At 40.5% G+C, this 15,629-nt stretch overlaps 1 non-coding gene across 1 annotated transcript; it reads right to left on the bottom strand.

The window, feature by feature from the left end:
• Positions 1-3,444: 3,444 nt before the first annotated feature.
• On the bottom strand, positions 3,445-3,548 carry LOC118143513 (small nucleolar RNA U13). The gene has a single exon (XR_004727715.1). It is a non-coding gene; the product is annotated as a small nucleolar RNA U13 (small nucleolar RNA).
• Between the last annotated feature and the right edge of the window lie 12,081 nt (positions 3,549-15,629).

The raw sequence follows: 15,629 nt of genomic DNA, 5'->3' as shown, positions 1-15,629 counted from the left end.
ACCCTGTCTCTACTAAAAATTACAAAAAATTAGCTGGGCACGGTGGCACATGCCTGTAATCCCAGCTACTCAGGAGGCTGAGGCAGGAGAATTACCTGAACCCAGGGGGCGGAGGTTGAGGTGAGCCAAGATCACGCCATTGCACTCCAGCCTGGGTAACAAGAGCGAAACTCCGTCTCAAAAAAGAAAAGAAAACATTGCCAGTGCGCCCAGAGTACTCCACATGTCCCTCCCACTCACAACCCTTTCCTCCCCTAAAGGAAACCACTGTCTTGACTTTCATAGCAATCATTTCCTTGCTTTTCTCTATATGCTTAATGCCGAAGTATGCTCCTAAACCATAATGTTCAGTTTTGCCTATTTCTGGACTTTCATACAAGTGCAATCCTATAGTATTGAGTCTGATCTCCCCAGGCAAGTTAATGTTTTTAAGATTCACGCATTTTGCATGTTGTCATGTTTACTATGTTTTATTCATCATGGCCATGGAAAAGACCGCCAGCATGGCTAAATAGTAAAAAGAAGAGCTTTAATGGTGATGGAAGTTTGCAAACCGCACAGACGGATAGTCTCCAGCATGGATCAGAGCTATTCTCTCTTCCAAGAGAAGAAGGACAGGTTGGGTTTCATGCTTCACAAGGCCTGTATTTATATATATTCAGCAGGTTTGGGGGGAAGCTATACATATTTATGAGTGGAACTGAGCACATGCACAGTGGAAAAACATGTACGTAACATCTTTCATACATGTTACGTAAAAAACATGTACATAACATGTTTCGTACACATGTACGTAACAATATTTCGTAAACATGAAATAGCTTTGCATGTTTGTGGATTGCATGTAAATGGAATCCTATAGTATCTGTTTATTCAAGTCTGGCTTCTTTTCCCCAATATTGTGAACGTTTTAAAGATTCACCCATGTTGCATGTAGCCCTGGCTGCTATGACTGTTTTGTACACGATTGTCACTCAAAAGACCGCCAGGGTGGGTAAATAGTAGGAGAGCTTTCTTGGTGACACCAGCTTGCAAACTGTGGGCCAGGTTTTAATATTAAATGAGGTGGAATTTGGCTCTTTATGTCAAAGGTGAACTGTAGGACACAAAGAGAGTTTCTGCACAGCCTCTATAAGCTGGCTGAAACTGGCTTTAGGTCTGCAAGATAAGCCCGGGCAACATGGTAAAACCCCCATTTCTTAAAAATATATCTATACACAAAAAATAGCCAGGTGTGGTGGTGCTCACCTGTAGTCCCAGCTACTAGGGAGGCTGAGATGGGAGGATCCCTTGAGCCCAGGAGTTTGAAGCTACAGGGAGGTGTGATCATGCCACTGCACTCTAGTCTGGGTGACAGAGAAAGATCCTGTCTCAAAAAAAAAAAAAGAAATTAAAATAGAAATTTAAAATATATTTTGGTGGTCATCTGGAGAATACTCCTCTATTAGGCTGTGTAGATCTTCCAAACTACACCATATTTTAAAAAATACACTTGCTGCTGGATACGGTGGCTCACACCTTATAATACCACCACTTTGGGAGGCTGAGGCCAGCCAATCACTTGAGCTCAGGAGTTGAAGATCAGCCTGGGCAACCTGACAAAACCACATCTCTACAAACAAATACAGAAATTAGCCAGGCGTGGTGATGCACACCTGTAGTCCCAGCTACTAGGGAAGGTGAGGTAGGAGGATGGCCTGAGCCCAGAAGGTGGAGGCTGCAGTAAGCAGTGATTGCACCACTGTACCTAGCTTGGGCAACACAGCGAGACCCTGTCTCAAAAAAAAATCCCATCTGCTAACATCTTTACTGACATCGTCAGAAAAGCGCTGAACTGTTAGGAAGCTGTCCAGCTCACAGTGGCGGGCGCAAGTTTTCCAAAGTTCTAGCTCTAGTTCTGTTATTGGCAACACAATTTTGTTATTGGCAACAACTAAGCTCAATTGTTTTCCTTGAAGTGACAGACTTACTTCATTTATTTTCAAGAAAACATTTCATCGGGAGGCTGAGGCAGGAGAATAGCTTGAATCTGGGAGGCAGAGGTTGCAGTGAGCCAAGATCGCACTCCAGCGCTCCAGCCTGAGTGACAGAGCAAGACTCTGTCTCAAAAACAGACAAACAACAACAACAAAATAAAACATTTCAAATTTAAATAATCATGGTTTGTCTGCAGGTAATCATGGTCTGTCAAGTAAGTATGGTATTTCATTAAAAAAAAAAAAAAAAAAAAAAGCCCGGCTAATTAACTCGGTTCACAAGCAAACTTGCTTTTTTTTTGTTTAAACTGTGAGTATGTGGCAGTGAAGAATAAATGATACTAATACAGTTAATGGCACTACCTTAATTTGCGCATAGGTGCCAGCAATTTTACCCACAAATGCTTTTGCACCATCGAAGTCAGTACTGTGGGCCAGGTGCGGTGGCTCACACCTGTAATCCCAGCACTTTGGGAGGCCGAGGCAGGTGGATCACCTGAGATCAGGAGTTCGAGAACAGGTGCCCAAAATGGTGAAACCCTGTCTCTACCCATAATACAAAACTTAGCTGGGAGTGGTGGTGCACCACTACTCGGGAGGCTGAGGCTGGAGAATCGCTTGAACCCAGGAGGCAGAGGCTGCAGTGAGCAAAGATCATGCCATTGTACTCCAACCTGGATGACAAGAGTGAAACTCTGTCTCAAAAAAAAAAAGTCAGCACTGTGGAAAAAGGCAAATAACATCTCAGTATTATTATGAAAATTGTTTTGACCTCACAGGCCCCTTGGAAGGGACTTGGGGTCTCCAAGCCTCTGTGGATCTCACTTCGAAGCCCACTGCTCTAAGGATCAATATTTTGGAGTGAAATTGCTGCATCAGAGAGTGCCTATGTGTCTCCAACTGTACTATATAATGCCAATTATTTTCCAGAGTGTTGTATCAACTTACATTTCCACCATGAGTGTATGGGTGTTTCCATTGCTCCACACCTTCCCCAACTCTTTCAGCATCCCAAACAGAAACTCTATACCCATTAAGCTATAACTCCCCATGCTCCCCTTCTCCTAAACCCCCGGTAATCTCTATGCTACTTTATCTCTGTGAATTTGCCTAGTCTAGGTATCTCATATAAGTGGAATCATATAATCCTTGTCCTTCTGTGTCAGTTGTCTTTCACCGAGATGATGTTGTCAAGGTTCATGTATGTTGCAGCATGTATCAGAACCGCACTCCTCTTTAGGGCTGAATGGTATTTCTGTTGTATGTATTTAACACAGTTTATCCATTCATCTGGGGATGGACATTTGATTTGTTTTCACCTTTTGGCTTTTGTAAATAATGCTGGTTTGAACATTGGTGTACAAGTAGATGTTTGAATCCCTGCTTTCAGTTCTTCAAGTTGATTCCTAGGAATGAAATTGGCACCACAAAACTGTTTTCTTCTCTCTCTCTTTTTTTTTTCTTTTCAGGTCAGATGGGTTATGTGCTGACGTCATGACATGGTTCGAGGGTGGCACGTCTCACACACGTATGTGAACACCCAATCATCATGTTCATGAACCATAAAAGGATCTGTTTCCCACAGCGTCTGCATCATTTCTCATTCCCACCCACGGTGCCCGAGGGTTCCCATTTCCCTACATTCTCACCGACACTTGTTATTTTTCATTTTCTAAATAATAACCATCCTCACTGGGGTGAAGAGGTATCTCATTGTGATTTCAGTTTTCTCTAATGGCTAATGGTACTGATCACCTTGTCATGTGCTCATTGGCCATTTATATATCTACTTTAGAGAAATGTCTGTTCAAGTCCTTTGCCCAGTTTTTGTTTTGTTTCCGTTTTTATTTTAGGTTCCAGGGGTGTATGTACAGGTTTTTACATGCAAATATTGCAAGGTCCTAGAGTTTGAGCTTCTAATAATTCTGCCACCCACACAGTGAACATAATACCCAATAGGTGGTTTTCAACACTTGCCCTCCTTCCCCCTCACCACTTTGGGAATCCCTGGTATCCATTGTTCTAATGCATGTGTCCGTATGTCCCCAGTGTAGAGCTCCCACTTATGAGTGAGAACATGTGGTTTTTGGTTTTCTGTCTCTGCATCAATTCACTCAGGATAATGGCCCCCAGCCACATCTGTGTTGCCACAAAGAACATTATTTCATTCCTTTTTATGGCTGTGTAGTATTCCATGATGTATATGTACCACATTTTCTTTTCTTTCTTTTCCTTTTCTTTTCTTTGAGACAAGGTCTCACTTTGTCACCCATGCTGGAGTACAGTAACGTGATCACAGCTCCCTGCAGCCTCAACCTCCCAGGCTCAAGCAATCCTCCTGTCTCAGTCTCCTGAGTAGCTGGGACTGCAGGTGTGCACCACCACGCCTGGCTAATTTTTGTATTTTTGTTAGAGATGAGGTTTCACCATGTTGCACAGGCTGGTCTCAAACTCCTAGGTGCAAGTGATCCACCCACCTCAGCCTCCCAAAGTGCTGGGATTATAGGCATGAGCCACTGCACCCAGCCGGTACCACATTTTCTTTATCCAATCCACACCATCGAGGGCACTGGGTTGATTCCATGTCCTTGCTGTTGTAAATAGTGCTGCGATAAACATGCAAGTATAGGTGTCTCTTTGGTAGAAGGGTTTATTTTCCTTTGGGTAAATACCTAGTACTGGGATTGTTGGATCTAACTGTAATTCTAGTCTTAGTTCTTTGCCTTTGCTAATTTTTAAATCAGGTTGTGTGTGTGTGTGTGTGTGTGTGTGTGTGTGTGTGTGTGTGTGTGGCTGAGTGTGAGTTCTTCCTTGAATATTAAGGAAATGAAGCCACCTGGGCCAGGAGGTTTCTGTCTTATTTTTGTTGGAATGCGTTTTATTTTAGATTCACTATCTTTATTAGGTACAAAGCTAAGTAGGTTTTCTGTTTCCTTTCCAGCTTTGGTAAGTTGTATTTTTCTAGGAATTTACACATTGCATCTAAATTTTCAACATTTCTGACCCATGTCGTTCACAATGTCTTCTTCTTATCATTTTAAGTCTCCAGGGCCTGTATTAAAGTTCTGTTTATGCCTAGTATTTGCTATTTATGCCTTTTCTCTTTTATATTTATTGGTCTTACTAGATGTTTACCAATTTTATCAGTCTTTTCCAAGAGCCAAAACGTGGCATGGTTGATCATCTCTTTCTGTGATTGTTTTATTTTAAATTTTCCTTTAAAGATATAAAAAAGAATAAAGAAATATTTAGAAGTATAAAAATACTTTTGAAAACTTTATTTTTTTCATTACCTTTCTTGTATTTTCTTTGGATTTGTTTTGCTATCGGTTTTCTAGTTTTTGAGATGGATGTTTAGTTCATTAATTTCCAGCCTTTATTTCTTTCTTTTGTATGTTTTTAAGACTACAAATTCCTTTAATTGTTGTTTTGAAGATATAAATTCCCTTAACTATTATTTTTCTGCTTCCCATAGTGAACTAAACCATTTTCTGTTAGTTTAGTGTTTACCAAAGAAATTACCATGCACTCGTGATGTAGCAAAATCTAATGTTGGTTGATACTTTTATCCTCCTCCCAGAAAACTCTAGGACCTTAGAACAATCTAACTTTATTTGGTCCCTTCCAGACCCATATGTTATTATGTACTCTCATTCTCCCTCCTATATGTTTTACATTACAAGTTATTATTATCATCGTATAGCGTTTACTTTGATTTGCCCATATATTTGCCATTTGCATTATTTTTTATTCCATTCTGCATCTCTGATCTCCCATCTGTGATCATTTTCCTTTTTCCTGAAGAACTCTTTGGAATTCCTTTAACGGAGTTCTGATGGCGGCAAACTTCCTCAGTTTCTATATGTCTGAAAACATCTTTATTTCACTTTGATTCTGAAGGATATTTTCGGTGAGTGTACAATTCCAGTATGGCAGTTGCTATTCTTCACACATGGAAGATATCATTCCATTGTTTCTTGACTGTCGTTGTTCCTTCTGAGAAAACAAGTGTCACTCTAAGTAGTAATTCTTTTAAGGTATTTGGGTCATTCTTTTGTTTTGTTTTTAAGATTTTCTCTTTCTGTTTGGTTTCCTGCAGCTTTATTCTGATGTCTCTAAGAGTGGATTGCTTTATGCAACTTGCAATATGCTTCTTGGATTTATGGATAAATGTCTTTCAATCATTTTAGGAAAGTCCTAGCTATTATATGTTCAAATATGGCTCCTACCTGCTTTCTTTCCCCTGTCCTTCTGGGACACCAGTTACATATTTGTCCTTTCTTATCACTCAATCCTCAATGCCTCTGGCCCCCTATTCTGTATTTCCTATCCTTTTGTCTCTTCATGCTTGATTTCTTATCATTTCTTCTGTCCTAGATTCCTCTTTACGTAACTTTTTTTCAGGTGTGTCTAAGGTAAAATCAAACCTTTTAAAGTAAACTAAATATGGCCTGAGAAGGACTCTGTACTTTTCTATTTGAGTGCCTGAGGACAAATCGCAACCTGGCTTAATAGGTAGACAAGATTGAAAACTAACTTATGAGTCTGCGCCTTTAACAACAGCTGAGTCTTGGCCCATCCCAGAAGCCATGCTTCAGCCATGCATAGGCTGCCGAGGTTCAAACTGTGTTTAAATAAGGCAAACATCAACCTGTAGCCAGTCCAGCTGTTTCTGTACCTCACCTCCAATTTCTGTATATCACCTCCCCTTTTTGTCTATAAATTTGTTATCACCACGAGGCACCTCTGGAGTCTCTCTGAATCTGAGGGCTGCCCAATTTGCAAATCATTCATTGTTCAATTAAACTCCTTTAAATCTAATTTGGCTGAATCTTTTCTTTTGACAAGTCTATCCATTGAATTTTTTTTTTCGTTTACTGCATTCGTCAGTTCTGGAATTTCTATTTGCTTCATATATGTGCATGTGTGTGTGTGTGTGTCTGTGGGTGTGTATCAATGCTATGTTATTTAAAACTGTTTATATTCTAACCAGAGTCATGTGATACTACTTTTTTTTTTTAATTTTGTTTTGCCTCCTGAACTTTTAAATTACCACTTTCAACCTCCCCAAATTTCAAATTTAGATTTTATGTCCTTGAACATAGTAAGTAGACCTATTTTACGGAATGTGGATTTTTCTTTTCTTTTTTTACTGCTGTTTCTGTGCATTTTTATTTCTAGCTCTTTTCTTCTCATGTAGCTGGTATTTTAAAACTTTTTTGCAAAAATAATTAAAAGCCTAGAATATTACCTTCCTCCAGAGATGATTGCCATTTGCTTTTCCAAGCACCTGTGAACATTATAAATAGGGGACCACTTTAATCCAATGTATGGATTGGATTATGGACCAGTTTGATCCAAGCCCATAGCAGAAGAACCTAACCTTGACTGGAATAAGAAGGCTTACCAGGGAAGACAAAGTCTCAAATGGGACCCAAGGAGTGCATAATGAATTGACTTCTCCACTCTCGATCCACTATGACATAGAAATATTTCTTAAAGATGGCAAATCAGTTTCAGGATATGACAAAGGGAACTGAATGGTTGTAGGGTGGTGGATTTGGAACTCACACCTACTTGGCTTCAAATTCCAGTTCTACCACTTACAAAGAAACTTTTGCCAAGTTCCCTGGCCACATCGACCTTGGCTTTTGATCTATAAATACTGTGTGCTTCATAACATGATAAGGATTCAATGCAATGTCATCTAAAATCACTTGGTAAAACGTCTGTCACATATAAAAGGCCAAAAAATAGTCAATTCTTTCTCCTCTTTGTGCTTAAACCAAGTTTATTCCAGTAACAAAATTTATTCCTTTTCTTTCATTAGAAGAGCGTATTTGAAAATTTGGGGCAGAAGAATCCCAAGAGAAGTAAGTCTAGATTCTCTTGGAACAGAGAATTCCTGCATACAAGACTAACTCGTTGACCCCATCAGGGCTTTGCTGTGAGTCTGATCAACAGCACTCCCCACCACCTACAACCGATTCTGACAAGCAGCATATACCTAATCACAACTTGCACTGAGTCAGCATAAACAACCCATGCCCTAAATAGGATGATCCCCATTTCAAGGCAAGAAAACCGAGGCCTGGGAGGTTAAATGTTGAGTCTCTGATTGACTCCAGATCACGTATTCTTCATTATTCTACCTCCTGGAGGGGCCTTGGGAATGCAGCAGCAACAAGCCCAAAATTTATCTCTTCAACATAAAATTGAAGCTCCTCTGTCCTTTAGTGACTACAGCCAGGGAACTGTTTCATGGTAATGGAGACAGAGCCTTGAGGGTTTTTTCCTATGACTAGAAATGCTTTGAAAACAAAGTCCAGGCACTGGCTTATCTGATTCAACCTTGTACAGCAATTTGCAAGACAGCCAGCTGCAATACTGGGCAGTGGTGTTCATGTCAGGGAAGCAAACGAGCCTTGGCAACCTGCGCATCTAGGAGCCAGTTCTGACAACCTTTGCTTTGTTACATGGAGGCCAGGATATTTGAGGCAAAAACCCACTATGGTTTGAGTCAAGAAACTTTCCTATTTTTTTGAGACGGAATTTTGCTCTTGTTGCCCAGTCTGGAGTGCAGTGGCATGATCTCGGCTCACTGCAACCTCCCGCCCCCCGGGTTCAAGCGATTCTCCTGCCTCAGCCTCCCGAGTAGCTGGGATTACAGGCATGTGCCACCACACCTGACTAATTTTGTATTTTTAATAGAGATGGGGTTTCTTCATGTTGGTCAGGCTGGTCTTGAACTCCTGACCTCAGGTGTTCTGCCCACCTCGGTCTCCCGAAGTCCTGGGATGGAACTTTCCTTTTTAAAAAAATTTTTTTTTAATTTTTTCTTGCCTTTTAGGTTTTGGGGTACACGTGCAGAACATGTAAGATAGTTGCATAGGTACACACATGGCAGTGTGTTTTGCTGCCTTCCGCCCCTTCACCCACATTTGGCATTTCTCCCCATGCTATCCCTCCCCAGCTCCCCCCGCCGCTGTCCCTCCCCTATTCCCCCCAATAGACGCCAGTGTGTAGTACTCCCTTCCCTGTGTCCATATGTTCTCATTGTTCATCACCCGCCTATGAGTGAGAACTTTCATTTTAAAATGCAGATATGCCATACCAACTCCTTCCCATCCTGCCAACTGTCAAACTCATCAGTTTTCTTTTTGCTTTAGGGATTAGTTGTTGAACTGTGACTACTTCCCTTCCAACTGAGATCTGCTGATAAAAGAAAATGAAACAAGCATTTTGTTAGTATCCATCAACATTTAAGATGTGCCCCACTAACGGCTCTTGAATCTATCACAGAGAATCACACGTGCAGAAGCAGGTGTGTGCAGAAATGCTCACTACAAATTTGTTTGTCACATTAAGAAACTGGAAACAGTCTATGGCCATACCACCCTGAATGCGCCCAATCTTGTCTGATCTCGAAAGCTAAGCAGGGTCAGGCCTGGTTAGTACTTGGATGGGAGGAACTGGAAACAGATCAAATGTGCCCATCAGTAGGGAATGGCTAAAAAGTGTAATATTGCCAAACCACAGAATACTGTGCATAGCTAAAAATAGTAAAATAAATATATTTTTATCAGGCTGAATTTCTTAGATATATTATTGAGTGGAAACTCAAATTTCACAGCAGCACATACAGAGTAACATATTTTATGTAACAATATATGGGAAATTTATACCATAACATAATGCTCTTTATTTTCTGTGGATAAATGCACAGGAAACAGGCTTTAAAGGATTAGACCACACCCCCTTTGCTGAAAAAGGTAACAGTGAATACATCAAGATAAAAAGGAAATGAGTTAGGGCAGGTGCAGTGGCTCACACCTGTAATCCCAGCACTTTGGGAGGCCGAGGCAGGCAGATCACCTGAGGTCTCAAGTTGGAGACCAGCCTGACCAACATGGTGAAACCCTGACTCTATAAAAAAAATTTAAAAATAAAGGAAAAGAGTTGAGGGGAAGGTGCCCAAAAGGACTGGAGCCTTATCTCTAATACTTTAAGGTTTTATTTGAAAGGAGAGTATAGGCCAGGCATGTAATCCCAGCACTTTGGGAAGCAAAGATGGGAGGATCACTTGAGCCCAGGAGTTCATGACCTATTTAGAGAAGAACATAAATGATCTGGTGTAGCTGAAAAACACAGCACAAGAACTTCATGAAGTGCACACAAGTATCAACAGCCGAAACGATCAACTGGAGGAAAGGATATCAGAGATGGAAGATCCATTCAGTGAAATAAAGCATAAAGACCAGATTAGACAAAAAAAGAATAAGCAAAGCCTCCAGGAATATGGGGCTATGTAAAAAGACCAAACCTATGATTGATTGGTGTACCTGAAAGTGACGGGGAGAATGGAACCAAGTTGGAAAACACACTTCAGGATATTATCCAGGAGAACTTCCCCAACCTAGCAAGACAGGCCAACATTCAAATTCAGGAAATATAGATATCACCACTAAGATACTCCTTGAGAAGAGCAACCCCAAGACACATCATAGTCAGATTCACCAAGGTTAAAATAAAGGAAAAAATGTTAAGAGCAGCCAGAGAGAAAGGTCAGGTTACCTAAGGGAAGCTCATCAGACTAACAGTAGATCTCAGCAGAAACCCTACAGGCCAGAATAGAGTAGGGGCCAATATTCAACATCCTTAAGAAAATAATTTTCAACCCAGAATTTCACATCCAGCTAAACTAAGCTTCGTAAGTGAAGGAGAAATAAAATTCTTTACAGACAAGCAAATGCTGAGGGATTTTGTCACCACCAGGCCTGCCTTACAACAGCTCCTGAAGGAAACACTAAATATGGAAAGGAAAAACTGGTACCAGCCACTGCAAAAATATAAAGACCAATGATACTATGAAGAAACTGCATCAACTAATGTGCAAAACAACCACCTAGCATCATGATGACAGGATCAAATTCACACATAACAATATTAACCTTAAATATAAATGGGCTAAATGCCCCAATCAAAAGGCACAGACTGGCAAATTGGATAAAGAGTCAAGGCCCATCAGTGTGCTGTATTCAGGAGACCCATCTCACATGCAATGACACACACATGGACTCAAAATAAAAGGATGGAGGAATATTTATCAAGCAAATGGAAAGGAAAAAAAGCAGTGGTTGCAATCCTAGTTTCTGATAAAGCACACTTTAAACCAACAAAGATCAAAAAAGACAAGGGCATTACATAATGTAAAGGGATCAATGCAATAAGAAGAGCTAATGATCCTAAATATATATGCGCCCAACACAGGAGCACCCAGATTCATAAAGCAAGTTCTTAGAGACCTACAAAGAGACTCCCACAAAACAGGGGGAGACTTTAACACCCCACTGTCATTATTAGACAGATCAACGAGACAGAAAATTAACAAGGATATTCAGGACTTGAACTCAGCTCTGAACCAAGCAGACCTACTACAGAACTCTCCACTCCCAAATCAACAGAATATACATTCTTCTTAGCACCACATCACACTTATTCTAAAATTAACCACAAAATTGGAAATAGAACACTACTCAGCAAATGCAAAAAAAACAGAAATCATAAACAGTCTCTCAGATCACAGTGCAATCAAATTAGAACTCAGGATTAAGAAACTCACTCAAGGCCTGGCGCAGTGGCTCATGCCTGTAATCCTAGCACTTTCAGAGGCCGAGACAGGCGGATCACAAGGTCAAGAGATCAAGACCATCCTGGCCAACATGGCGAAACCCTGTGTCTACTAAAAATACAAAAATTAGCTGGGTGTGGTGGCGCATGCCTGTAGTCCCAGCTACTTGGGAGGCTGAGGCAGGAGAATTGCTTGAACCTGGGAGGTGGAGGTTGCTGTGAGCTGAGATTGTGTCACTGCACTCCAGCCTGGCACCTGGCAATGGAACAAGACTCTGTCTCAAAAGAAAAAAAAAAAAAGAAACTCATTCAAAACCACACAACTTCATGGAAACTGAGCAACCTGCTCCTGAATGACTGTTGAGTAAATAACAAGATTAAAACAGAAATAACTAAGTTATTTGAAACCAATCAGAACAAAGATGCAATGTACCAGAATCTCTGGAACACAGCTGGAGCAGTGTTTAGAGGGAAATTTATAGTACTAAATACCCACATCAGAAAGTGGAAAAGATCTAAAATTGATACCCTAACATCACAATTAAAAGAACTAGAGAAACAAGAGCAAGCAAATTCACAAGCTAGCAGAAGACAAGGAATAACTAAGATTGGAGCAAAACTGAAGGTAATAGAGACTTGAAAAACCCTTCAAAAAATCAATGAATCTAAAAGCTGGTTTTTGAAAAGATCGACAAAATAGACCACTAGCCAGACTAATAAAGAAGAAAAGCGAGAACAATCAAATAGATACAATAAAAAATGATAAAAGGGATATCACCATTGAGCCCACAGAAATACAAACAACCATCCGAAAATACTATAAACACCTCTATGCAAATAAACTAGAAAATCTAGAAGAAATGGATACATTCCTGGACATATACACCCTCCCGAGGTTAAACCTGGAAGAAGTCAAATCCTTGAATAGATCAATAACAAGGTCTGAAATCGAGGCAGTAATTAATAGCCTACCAACCCAAAAATGCCCAGGACCAGATGGATTCACAGTTAATTTCTACCAGAGGTACAAAGAAGAGCTGGTACCATTCCTTCTGAAACTATTCCAAACAATAGAAAAAGAGGGACTCCTTCCTAACTCATTTCATGAGGCCAGCATCATCCTGATACCAAAACCTGGCAGAGACACACACAAAAAAATAAAATTTCAGAGCAATATCCCTGATGAACATTGATGTGAAAATCCTCAATAAAATACTGATAAACCAAATCCAGCAGCACATCAAAAACCTTATTCAACATAATCAAGTCAGCTTCATCCCTGGAATGCAAAGCTGGTTCAACATATGCAAATCAATAAATATAATCCATCACATAAACAGAACCAATGACAAAAACCACATGATTATCTCAATAGATGCAGAAAAGGCCTTTGATAAAATTCAATACCCCTTCATGCTAAAAATACTCAATAAACTAGGTATTGATGAATCATATTTCAAAATAATAAGAGCTATTTATGCAAACCCATAGCCTATATCATACTGAATGGGCAAAAGCTGGAAGCATTCCCTTTGAAAACTGGCACAAGATAAGGATGCCCTCTCCCACCACTCCTATTCAACATAGTATTAGAAAACCCCATTGTCAAAAAAAATAAAAGAAAAAAAAAAGAGAAAACCCCATTGTCTCAGCCCAAAATCTCCTTAAGCTGATAAGCAGCTTCTGCAAAGTCTCAGGATACAAAATAAATGTGCAAAAATTACAAGTATTCCTATACCCCAATAACAGACAGAGAGCCAAACCATGAATGAACTCCCATTCACAATTCCTGCAAAGAGAATAAAATACCTAAAAATACAACTTACAAGGGACGTGAAGGACCTTTTCAAGGAGAACTGCAAACCACTGCTCAAGGAAACAAGAGAGGACACAAACAAATGGAAAAACATTCCATTGCACATGGATAGAAAGAATCAATATCATTAAAATGGCCATACTGCCCAAAGTAATTTATAGATTCAATGCTATTCCCATCAAGCTACCATTAACTTTCTTCACAGAATTAGAAAAAACTACTTTAGATTTCATATGGAAACAAAAAAAGAGCACACATCATCAAGACAATCCTAAGCAAAAAGGACAAAGCTGGAGGCACCATGCTACCTGACTTCAAATTATATTACAAGGTTACAGTAACCAAAACAGCATGGCGCTGGCACCAAAACAGATATAGAGACTAATGGAACAGAACAGAGGCCTCAGAAATAACACCACACATCTACAACCACCTGATCTCTGACAAACCTGACAAAAGCAACCAAGGGGAAAAGGATTCCCTATTTAATAAATGGTGTTGGGAAAACTGGCTAGTCAGATGCAGAAAACTGAAACTGGACCCCTTCCTTACACCTTGTACAAAAATTAACTCAAGATGGATTAAAGACTAAATGTAAGACCTAAAGCCATAAAATCCCTAGCAGAAAACCCAGGCAGTATCATTCAGGACATAGGCACGGGCAATGACTAAAACACCAAAAGTGATTGCAACGAAAGTCAAAGTTGACAAATGGGATCTAATTTAACTAAAGAGCTTCTGCACAGCAGAAGAAACTATCATTAGAGTGAACAGGCAACCTACAGAATAGGAGAAAATTTTTGCAATCTATCCATCTGACAAAGGTCTAATAGCTACACTCTACAAGGAACTTAAACAAATTTACCAAAAAAAAAACCCCATCAAAAAGTGGGGAAAGAATATGAACAGACACTTCTCAAAGGAAAACATTTATGTGGCCAACGAACGTATTTTAAAAACCTCATTGTCATTGATCATTAGAGAAGTGAAACAAAACCACAACGAGATACCATCTCATGCCAGCTGAATGGTGATCTTTAAAAAGTCAAGAAACAACAGATGCTGGAGAGGACGTGAACTAGGAACACTTTTACATTGTTGGTGGGACTGTAAATTAGTTCAACCATTGTGGAAACAGCGTGGGGATTCCTCAAGGATATAGAACCAGAAATAGTATTTGACCCAGCAATCCCATTACTGGGTATATACCCAAAAGATTATATATAAAGACATATACACACACGTATGTTTATTGCAGGACTATTTACAATAGCAAGGACTTGGAACCAACCCAAATGCCCATCAGGGATAGACTGGATAAAGAAAATGTGGCACATATACACCATGGAATACTATGCAACCATAAAAAAAAATGAGTTCATGTCTTTGCAGGGACATGGATGAAGCTGGAAATCATCATTCTCAGCAAACTATCACGGGAACAGAAAACCAAACACTGCATGTTTTCACCCATAAGTGGGAGTTGAACAGTGAGAACATGTGGACACAGGGAGAGGAACATCACACACCAGGGCTTGTCAGGGAGTGGGGGCAAGGGGAGGGACAGTGTTAGGAGAAATACCTAATGTATGTGGGGCTTAAAACCTAAATAATGGGTTGATGGGTGCAGCAAACAACCATGGCACATGTATGCCTATGTAACAAACTTGCACATTCTGCACATGTATCCCAAGACTTGAGGTATAATAAATAAATAAATAAAAACATATGCTACCTCTCTCTGGAGAGGGTCATGCTCTCTGTCCCAACAATACCAGGCTTGGCCATGTGACTGCTTCAGCCAATGAAAGGTGAGCAGAAACGATGCATGTCACTTCTGAGCAGAAGCTTGGAGAGACAGCATGTGGTCTGCCATATTCTTTCTGTCTCTGCTGTGAGATTGGAGCCATTTCATATAGAGGCTGCTCCATCGTCCTGGTTCTGGAGTGGACACATGCGGGGCAGGACTGCAGTTGACCTGTGAGGGCTGTGGGACATGTAATGGGAGCAAGAAATAGACCTTTGCTGTTGTAAGTCCCAGAAACTGTGAGGCCATTTGTCATTGCAGCCCGCCATTGCACCTGACCTACACTAGCCCAGGGACAGAGGAGGGAGCAAGCAGCCACTCTGCAGCAGCCAGTGTGGGGGATATGGAGATGAGGTTTGGGGTCAGAAGGCAGGGAGGTCCGGGGTGGTGGGTGTGTCTA

This window comes from Callithrix jacchus, chromosome 7, assembly GCF_049354715.1.
Source record: "Callithrix jacchus isolate 240 chromosome 7, calJac240_pri, whole genome shotgun sequence".
NCBI classification, from domain to species: domain Eukaryota; kingdom Metazoa; phylum Chordata; class Mammalia; order Primates; family Cebidae; genus Callithrix; species Callithrix jacchus.
This window is presented reverse-complemented; position numbering and strand designations above follow the sequence as displayed.